The following is a 9,027-nucleotide window of genomic DNA, read 5'->3' on the forward strand; positions in this document are numbered from 1 at the left end:
ACCATAAGGGTTAATCTTATCTCTATTATACATGTACTATGATGCCAATATTATGGCTGACTAAGAACGCCCACTAGATCTGAAGGGTCTGTTCTACAACCCTGTTCTTCTGGCTATCCCCACGTTTGGCCATCTTTAACACGTTAGTGTCAATGCTAATGTGAAGACCTTATGACACCAAAATTTGAGGTGTTTTCTTAGCTGAGTAATTGTTTACTTCTGTGCTAATGAGCTTGCTGTGGCACCTTTAAACAAAGGAAGCGAAGAAATTATTTTAGAAAAATTAAGCTCAGAATTTGTCGTTTAAAACTGATCGAGTAAAACATAACTTTTCATCACAATGAATAAATTCAATAAAATTGTGAACTCCTATCGATTGGTATTGCATTCAATTATTTCTCAATCAGGCAATTGAATTAATTTGAATACATTATTTTAGTAAAACTTAAGTCAAACCTTGTCATTTAAAACTGATTGTGTAAGAAAATATTAATTTTGTATGACAAGGAAAACGTTACATACATGTAAAGTTGCAAAATCCTAACCATTGATTTATAATTTCTTAATTCAACAACTGAATCTACTATAGATACATTATTTTGAAAAACTTAGCTCAGTCTAATTTGTTTTTTTTAAAACTGATCAAGTAAGGAATAACAATTTTGTATAACACTAAATAAATTGAATAAAAGTAATTTGTGAAAAGCTGCTGATTGGTATTGCCTTCAATTTTAATTAGCAAGTTTTTGATCAGCCAGTTGAATTTACTTGCATTACCTCAAAAGGATAGCTTTTGGAAGCTTCCTTTGTTCAAAGGTGATAAAACAATACTATAGTTCCAAGCACCATCATGCTATTGATCTAAACAAAACAAATAACTCAATAAAAAAAAAAAATGAATTTGTTGCGTGTTCAAAGAAAATAATTGTGATCAGTGCGAACTGACTTGGCCGATGATTTTAGAGCATGATGAGCATTGAAACTACAAAAAAGAAAAAACAAGTAAAATATCTTCTTGAATACAAGTTTCCTATTGAGCAGCTTCTTTCCCAAAACAAAACAGTTTGGATTACAATATCTTTTTTTTACAGTAAAAACAGGAAAAAATTCTTGTAAAGAAAGGTAATTAGCTTTGCACTGTAGCAATGTTATTTCAAGTATGATGTATTTTAAAAATCAGACATCAAAATGAAGAGAACATTGCAATCCCCCCTCACCCCTTAAGAGGTTTCTTATGTTAATGTTGACAAAAGATGTTGTTTTTCAAGTCCAGACTCAATTTAAGATTTCTGAGGAAAACCAATGGAAGTGAACAATAGAACAAATACAGATTTCACCAAAAAGCTGCTCAATAGGAATCTTGTGAGGAGAACTAACTAGGTATTCATGAGCAAATAAGTGGCTTCTGTAAAATCAAATTTGCTGTAATGATTTTGTCCGACTGCCTTAGGAGTAAACCAAAATGCCTGTATATATGCCAAAAAAGTGTAAAATCAATTTCCTTTAGGAACAGAAATAAATTATTGTTAGAATGCTATAGGAATGTTTTATAGTTTTGCATTTAAGATACAATACGATACGAGCATCCTAGAATTTGAAAATGAGAATTTTTAATGAGCATCCCAAAATGTCTGTACACATGTAATAAAATAAATAAAATGTTAAATAAGTTTTGACTTTATTCTTAATTGAAATATCTTTTAGTTTATTTTCTGCTTGGGTTTTTGTAATTTCATTGTCTGTTTCTGAGTTGGAAAATAATTGCAAAAATTAACTTTTTCAAGCAATTTTGAACAAAATGTAGGTTCTTGTTTGTTTTATCTCTGTACACATGAAAATACTGTAAAATAAAAATTATCAACCTGAATATTTCTAATTCATGAGAAACAGATTTCCCAGTAATTGAGTTTCAATTGATTTGTAGTAATAATGATTGCTACTGGCAAAGTTTTCTGGCTCTAATATAATGAAAGGGACTATATTTTGGTTTCAAAACGATTAACATACAATTCATGGAACAAGTGACAATAAAGTCTTAGAATACATGTACCCATAGAGTGAATTTGCAAGAAAGCCACCTATTTGCAGATGAACAACACCCACACAACACACTGGTCAGTTCAATACTCTGTTTATATGGGTACTAGTTACATGTGCATCAAAGTGGTATCGGAATTTGTGTCTGTTTAAGCTCTTCAAATTGCAACTACTGTACATAAATTTAAAAGTCAGTAATTGCTATTGTAGTTATCTGCTTATCCTAGGCTTTTGAGCTATCAAGTGAGTTATTGAGTGATTCTTTGATTGATTGAATGAGTTTGAACGATTGATTGATTGATTGATTGATTGATGGATTGATGGATGGATTGATTAATTGAGTTATTGAGTGATTGCTTGATTGATTGATTGATTGATCGATCGATCGATCGATCGATTGAATGATTGACTTGGGAATTTCCCTTTACCTATGATTAAAAAGATATCTTTGAAAAAGACACAAAATGAATAAAGCTACTTCCCAATTAGCTCATTGACTTAAATAACAGCTGCAAAGGAGACTGCAAAGCCACATGTGCACATGTAAGTAAGAATTAAACAGAGAGAATTTTTCATCTCAATTGGCCCACAGCAATGTGTCGCCAATTTTGTTAAATTGAAATTTGGAAATATTGGTTTTTCAGGAGTGAGGGAAACCGGAGTACCCGGAGAAAAACCCTCAGGGCAAGGTGCACCTAATATTTACCTTGAGTGATAAAAGAATTTTTCATCTCAATTGTCTCACAGCAATGTGTCGCCAATTTTGTTAAATTGAAATTCGGAAATACATGTATTGGTTTTTCAGGAGTGAGGGAGACCGGAGTACCCAGAAAAAAACCCTCAGGGCAAGGTGCACTGTGCCATCTCTGCTACTGGTAATATCTCACATACCTTAAGATATCTATAATTCAACTTCTGAAAGTTTGTCATCCAAGGCTTGAATTTCATCCACTGTCCTTGACCCCTAGCTGTCAATCCTTGGTCCTCAGTCCTCGGTCTTCAGTCCTATCCTTGCGCCTTGGTGCTATGTCCTGAGTGCTGGGTCCTCTGTCCTGGATTCATGGTCCTTCATCTTGTGCTCTATGTCTCTAGCAACTTGCCTGCAAATCCAATACATATGTAGTAAGTATTTTGTACAGGACTTTTGCTAAATGTGCATGAAAACGAATGTGGAAACATTTTATTTTAAAATTTTCCTTGAGGAGTCTTGAGAATTTCACAACCTCCTAAAGGATTACCCATTAAAACATTTCAACTCCTCCAAAACAAACTAATTCCTTAAGCAATCAATCAATGATGTTCGATGATGGGATAAATGATTCTGAACCAGACATTAACTTTGAAGCCAGAGGCAAGAAATTCTGAATGATTCCAAGGAATATTATTAACCCAGCAATCAATAAGCTTGAAATGAGCAACTTACAATGTTCTCAACTGGGCAGGGAGAGGGGGGAGGGCAAGGGGCATCTTAATGAAATGAAGACTCCGCTCTGCTCATTAGTCTCCTTATTATGACAACATAAAAATAGATACTTTGCATACAGTATGCATTACTTGCAAAAAATTGCAGACGACTTCAATTTTGGACAAAAAGTGTCCAGAAATATAACCATCCAAAATTTATAACTACACTGTACCAGAAATTTTTAGCATCCAAAATATTTGCAGTACAGTATTAAGTACCTACCTTCTTCTTGGACGACACCATCACATGCATGATGAAGCTAGAACCTGGATTAGGATTTGCCTGTGCTTTTCTGTTTCTTTTATGAGAACATCATGCAGATCAATTTCATAAAATTTTCGTAAGCTATGTTCCACTCACACTCACAAAGGAGCGAAGAGGATGAGTGAGTGAGTGAGTGAGTGAGTGAGTGATGTTCCAGCTAAGTATCCCAAAATTAAATGTCTGAAATGTTAACGTACAAAATTTTTTTGCAAGACAATAGTAATGCAGTACCTTTGACAATTGTTAAAAAAAATTAATGCTTATCAAAAACATATCTCATTCACTGTAAGTTGCATATAATTTTCAAAACTAATGGCTGACACCTCATAGGGATGAGTTACACAGTATGTTTCATATCCAAACTTCCATATTAAAAACTCAACAGAACCTTTTTCTTGGAATGACATTTGAAACAGCAAAACATTGTCAATTAGTCATGATTCTGATGAAAAGGGAAATCATTTATAACCATACTAACCATGCTGGCATAAAGTGCGAACTAAATCTTCCATATGGTCCAGTCTGCTGGCGTGGATTTGTGTGTTCTCGTCTTGTCCGGATACAGATTCTAAAAGATAAAAGACATACATTTAAGTAATGTGTTTTAGTTCACTAGTCAATTAACCACAATTGTTACAATGTACAATGTAGAGCTCTTCACATAACATTAAGTGGTGGCCCCAGCATGGTATGTGCATTAGACTCTGTATCTTGATGCTCGGGACTTTACTCCTCAATGTCACTGCCCAAATCATATGATCCTGGGAAGGAAAGTTCACTTTGGCTCACAGTAACTCTTCCCACCCAGGTGTATAAACAGGTTAAACATAGTGGTTAGACTACCCAGGAAATCTAGGGAGTAACCTTGAATGGATTTCATACAATCATGAACTGGCAGCATCCCACACAGAAGGGAGGCCTGGGGGAGACATATACTAACCATGTGCATCTAGAGTGTGAACCTCATCCTCCATTTGGTTCAGTCTGCCTGAATAATATTGGTCTGTTCACTTTCTGGTGTGGATGTTCATGTCATGGCATGTTGCAGGAATACTGGTCCTTAAATATAAAAGACACATTTTAGTTCACTAGTTAACTAGTAAATAATTTACTAGGGAACATCAACAAAAGTAGGATCAGTGGTTTTCAATAATTTGTGAGGAGGAGTAATGCTAATAGTATGTAATTTGCAAGTACAGTACATGTAATAATTGTGATTAATTATTAATCACAATTATTACATGTGCTGTACTTGCAAATTACATACTATTAGAAACACTCCTCCTAACAAATTACTGAAAATCACCAATCCTGCTTGTGGTGATGTACATGTATGGCTATAGGGAATTACCTACGTTGCTAAGTTGCAAAGACATGTATTGTCCAGTGCACGCAGTGTAAGGAGCGTTGGTGAATATATCCAACTCATGCATGTACCCTGCAGAAGTATAACCACCATATACATGTTGTAAAGGGTCTAATGCCTCCATGAGCACTACATTGTATAACTGTCAGAACCCTCAAGAATACTATTAAATTTCTGACAAAATAATGCACAGTCATGTACATTGTACAAGGTGTAAAAAATGCTAAAATCCAAGACTTGTCCAGACACTAAAACTCTTACAAGACGGCAGCCAAATGCCTAACTACTACAAATGATATGTTGACGACACATTTACAATCATGCCTAACCCCCAAGCAGCTACCTCCTTTCTTGATGTTTTAAACTCAAAACACCCCTCCTTAAATTTCACCATGGAAACTGCTATGGACAACACCCTTCCTTTTCTGGGAATGAACATATTGCAAAGAATGGCACTATACTCAGCACAAGTGTATACAGAAAGCCAACAAACACTGGGCTTTACCTGAATTATGATAGTCATGTTGACCATCGCTACAAGGCCGGCCTATTAAAAACGATACTAAAACTCTTGTTTAAAAATTTGATGCAGGGTAAGTTAAGCAAAATGTGCTATAGGGTCTGCTCAAATGGACAATAATTTATAACGCAACATGTGAAAAATAACAATTTTAAAATTGAGGATATATTATTTTCCTTTCAAGAAAAAGTTGGCATCCACAGGATGTCTAGACTAATCTGGACTAATCTGGCTAAAAGCTGGCTCTGAGACAAGAAGATTCACACTGAAATGAGGATTCCAAGATTTTGAGATCAAATCGAAAGTTAGACCGCGTCACCAAAGATTTTCAAGTTACCATTCACAAACTTTCATTTGTGTTTAAATACATTGTACATACTGTACATTTGTGTGTGAAGGTGAATTAATCAACATGACACGAGCGTGGGAGAAAGAAAAATTATGAGTCCCCGACGGGAATCGAACCCATGACCTCATCGTGAGTAGTGAGTAGTGAGTAGTGATAAGTTAATTCACGTTGAAATGTGAAGGTGAATTAATGTTGATTAATTCACCTTCACATTTCATTACCGAGGTTAAAATTCACCATCTTTATTAACTTATCACTACTCGTGATGACTTCGATAGCGTTGATCCTAGCAGTATGCAGGACACCTGTCATATATGAACTCAGTTAAATGACCTTGCTCTCCATGAGTTCTCGTAGCTCAATGGATAGAGCGCCCGCCCGGTGTTCGGGAGGTCATGGGTTCGATTCCTGTCGGGGACTCAGAATTTTTCTTTGTCCCACGCTCGTGTCATGTTGATTAATTCACCTTCACATTTCATTACCGAGCTTAAAATTCACCACCTTTATTAACTTATCTGTACATTTGTATTTTCACACTCAAACACCAGGTCAAACATCAGGGGCTACATCTCTTCATGAACAGCATTTCCTTTTTTGATTAAGTGATGGGTAGCTTGCAATCTACAAGTAGCTAGCACACAATGTTGCTTTGAAGCATCCAGGTATCAGAACAATTCCCACAAGTCACTAATTAAGTAAGTAACCTATTAGGTACCATACAAACATTCAAAGAAAACATTGATTCATATCACTCACCACAACTCTTAACTTTTCTGTCTCTCATTCACATTCCATCTGACTTGAGTCTGGTCTTAGATCTTCTAGCCTTCTATTTGGTTTGGATTTTTAATGTCTTGGTTAGTTCCTTTATAAAAGATAATAATAAAAATAAACAAGTCAGTTTGCCTCTCAGTATCAAAGGGCACAAGAGCTTGCATGTATTTAAAACAACAAGTCCAGCAGTTACTGGTAGTGCCTACAAAACTGGATCTACAGCAGAAATCCCTCCATCCCTCTCCCCCCTCTCCCCCACTACAGCACCGAACAGTGTTCCCCTTGCTGAGAATGACAGGAATCATATTACGTTCCACTTTAGAAAACGTAAATAAATATCATTATATAGATTTAGGCCAGCCTTTAGAAGAGCGGAGCTCCTGGGCCTTATCTCTTTATTTCCTCTTTTTGTATTGACGTGACAAGTTGATAACTATTGTTTTCTCAATGCCTCATACAGTTGCACAATTTTCCTAATCTCACTTGTCAGATAATTTGATTACCAATACTAATAAATTAATTTCATGAATATACCATTTGACGATGTATTAATATCATGAGCGACAAATAATTAATAATTATAATTAATTAATTGAAATTTCGTGCCAAACATTGCCATGGCAAATTTGGATTTCACGTGTGAAATTATAAGTTGATGCTAAAATTTTGCACCAAAATTAGAAGTAATTTGTCATCCATGATATGGGTAGAAAAACTTTCTTAAACAGCACCCTATTATGTTTTAGTTTACCTCGGGTTGGAGTTTTTCATTTACTAGGAATTGCTAGGCTGTTGTCGGCGGTCAGCGTTTATAAACGTGGTTTCTGTTTCAGTGTTTTGCAGCCGCTGCAGCTACTTTCCTTTGCACCCAAATTCAACCAGACGAAGGGAAATACCTTTCAAAACTCAACTCATATCACAAAAGGCCTCTTCCTCGCAGCTTCAGCGTCAAAATATGTTCATATTATTAAACTCTACTCAGAACCATCCACTGCCATGTATCCCGCCATGTTGGATTCTCTTTCGTTCCCATTTTCTTTGGGTCGAAACGGACACGTCACGGAAAAAAATTCGCGGAGAACACTGTTTCACGCGGGAACTAACGCGAAATCACGTTCATTTTAGTGATGAATCATAGCTAACCATACATACATGTTATTTGCCAGCCTTGGTCGGTCCGTATTGGGAAAAGCCGTGCTCGAGATATTGACCACAAGACCAAGGACCGACCAAGTCCGCCATTTAGCGTGTCCGGCAAAATGAAGATTTGAAAGGACACATGACCTGTTAGAGAGGAAAAATTATTTCCAGCACTGCAGTGGGTTGACGTATTCTAGTCTTACGAATAGGCAACTACTAGAAAAATAAAAGTAAGCTGCACAACAATTACTTAACACAAATTAAGGGCGCAGACAACACGATATGAAATGATACGTCCAACAAATTAAAGACTGCAGAACGCTGGCAATGGCCGCCATCGAAGGACCCGGTGAATGCTATTACATGTGTACCCAGTCCACCTATAGGGCAAATTATGTTCCGGGAGGTCTGTTACGTGTCATCCCGTATACATGTATATTTGCTCTGACTTAGCAGGCCTTATGCATAGGCCCAAAAAAACGTAGCTGGAGAAACGGAGAGGGAAAAGGGGAAAGACAAGTTTTGTTATTACACGCGTATAAAAATGTTGCCCTAACTGTCAGTACCTCTATACTAAGAAATAACTGGTGAGTTTCGTTTGGGATTAGACCGCGTTTTAACAAGGAAATATGAAATAGTTGATAACTGTGGAAGGCCACTTCACGCAACGTTACAGATAATTGACAACAAATGGAAAAGCCGCTTGAGAAGTTGCACATAATCAAGACAAGCTAGAAGTATCGCGTGCAATATTGAAGATAGAGTACACGCCAAGGCTGTGTCCTGCAATGTTGTTTAGACAGTTAACGCAAGTTTAAAATGTGTCACACAATGTTGTAGATAGTAAAACACGTCACTTTTATGTTACCTTTATTGCACAGGATGTTGCAGATAGCTAAGAAAAGTCGTAATTGTTGCGCGCGTTAAAATTGTTTTGCGCGATGTTCAGTCCAAGCCGCAGCGACATGAAAATTGCATCACGTTTATACCGTGTGGTTAGTGAACTGCTATCGCGTGAGACGTCAATCTCTGAAAACTACGACTGCGGGGACCAATGCCAGAGAAAAGAAAACAGCCGTGTTGGTAAAAACTGTGCATCAAAATGGTCTCCA

General features: G+C 36.5%; 1 long non-coding RNA gene across 2 annotated transcripts; it reads right to left on the minus strand.

Annotated features, from left to right (window-relative positions):
- Positions 1-622: 622 nt before the first annotated feature.
- Positions 623-8,745, minus strand: LOC145462630 (uncharacterized). Of its 2 annotated transcripts, XR_014041225.1 has the most exons (6): positions 7,527-8,745; positions 6,758-6,866; positions 4,707-4,825; positions 4,244-4,334; positions 3,725-3,815; positions 623-3,137 (listed from the first exon to the last, which is right to left on the minus strand). It is a non-coding gene; the product is annotated as an uncharacterized LOC145462630 (long non-coding RNA). The 2 variants fall into 2 exon arrangements; XR_014041226.1 differs by lacking the exon at positions 3,725-3,815 and having other exon boundaries at positions 4,245-4,316; positions 7,527-8,733.
- Between the last annotated feature and the right edge of the window lie 282 nt (positions 8,746-9,027).

This window comes from Orbicella franksi, chromosome 1 (assembly GCF_964199315.1).
Source record: "Orbicella franksi chromosome 1, jaOrbFran1.1, whole genome shotgun sequence".
NCBI classification, from domain to species: domain Eukaryota; kingdom Metazoa; phylum Cnidaria; class Anthozoa; order Scleractinia; family Merulinidae; genus Orbicella; species Orbicella franksi.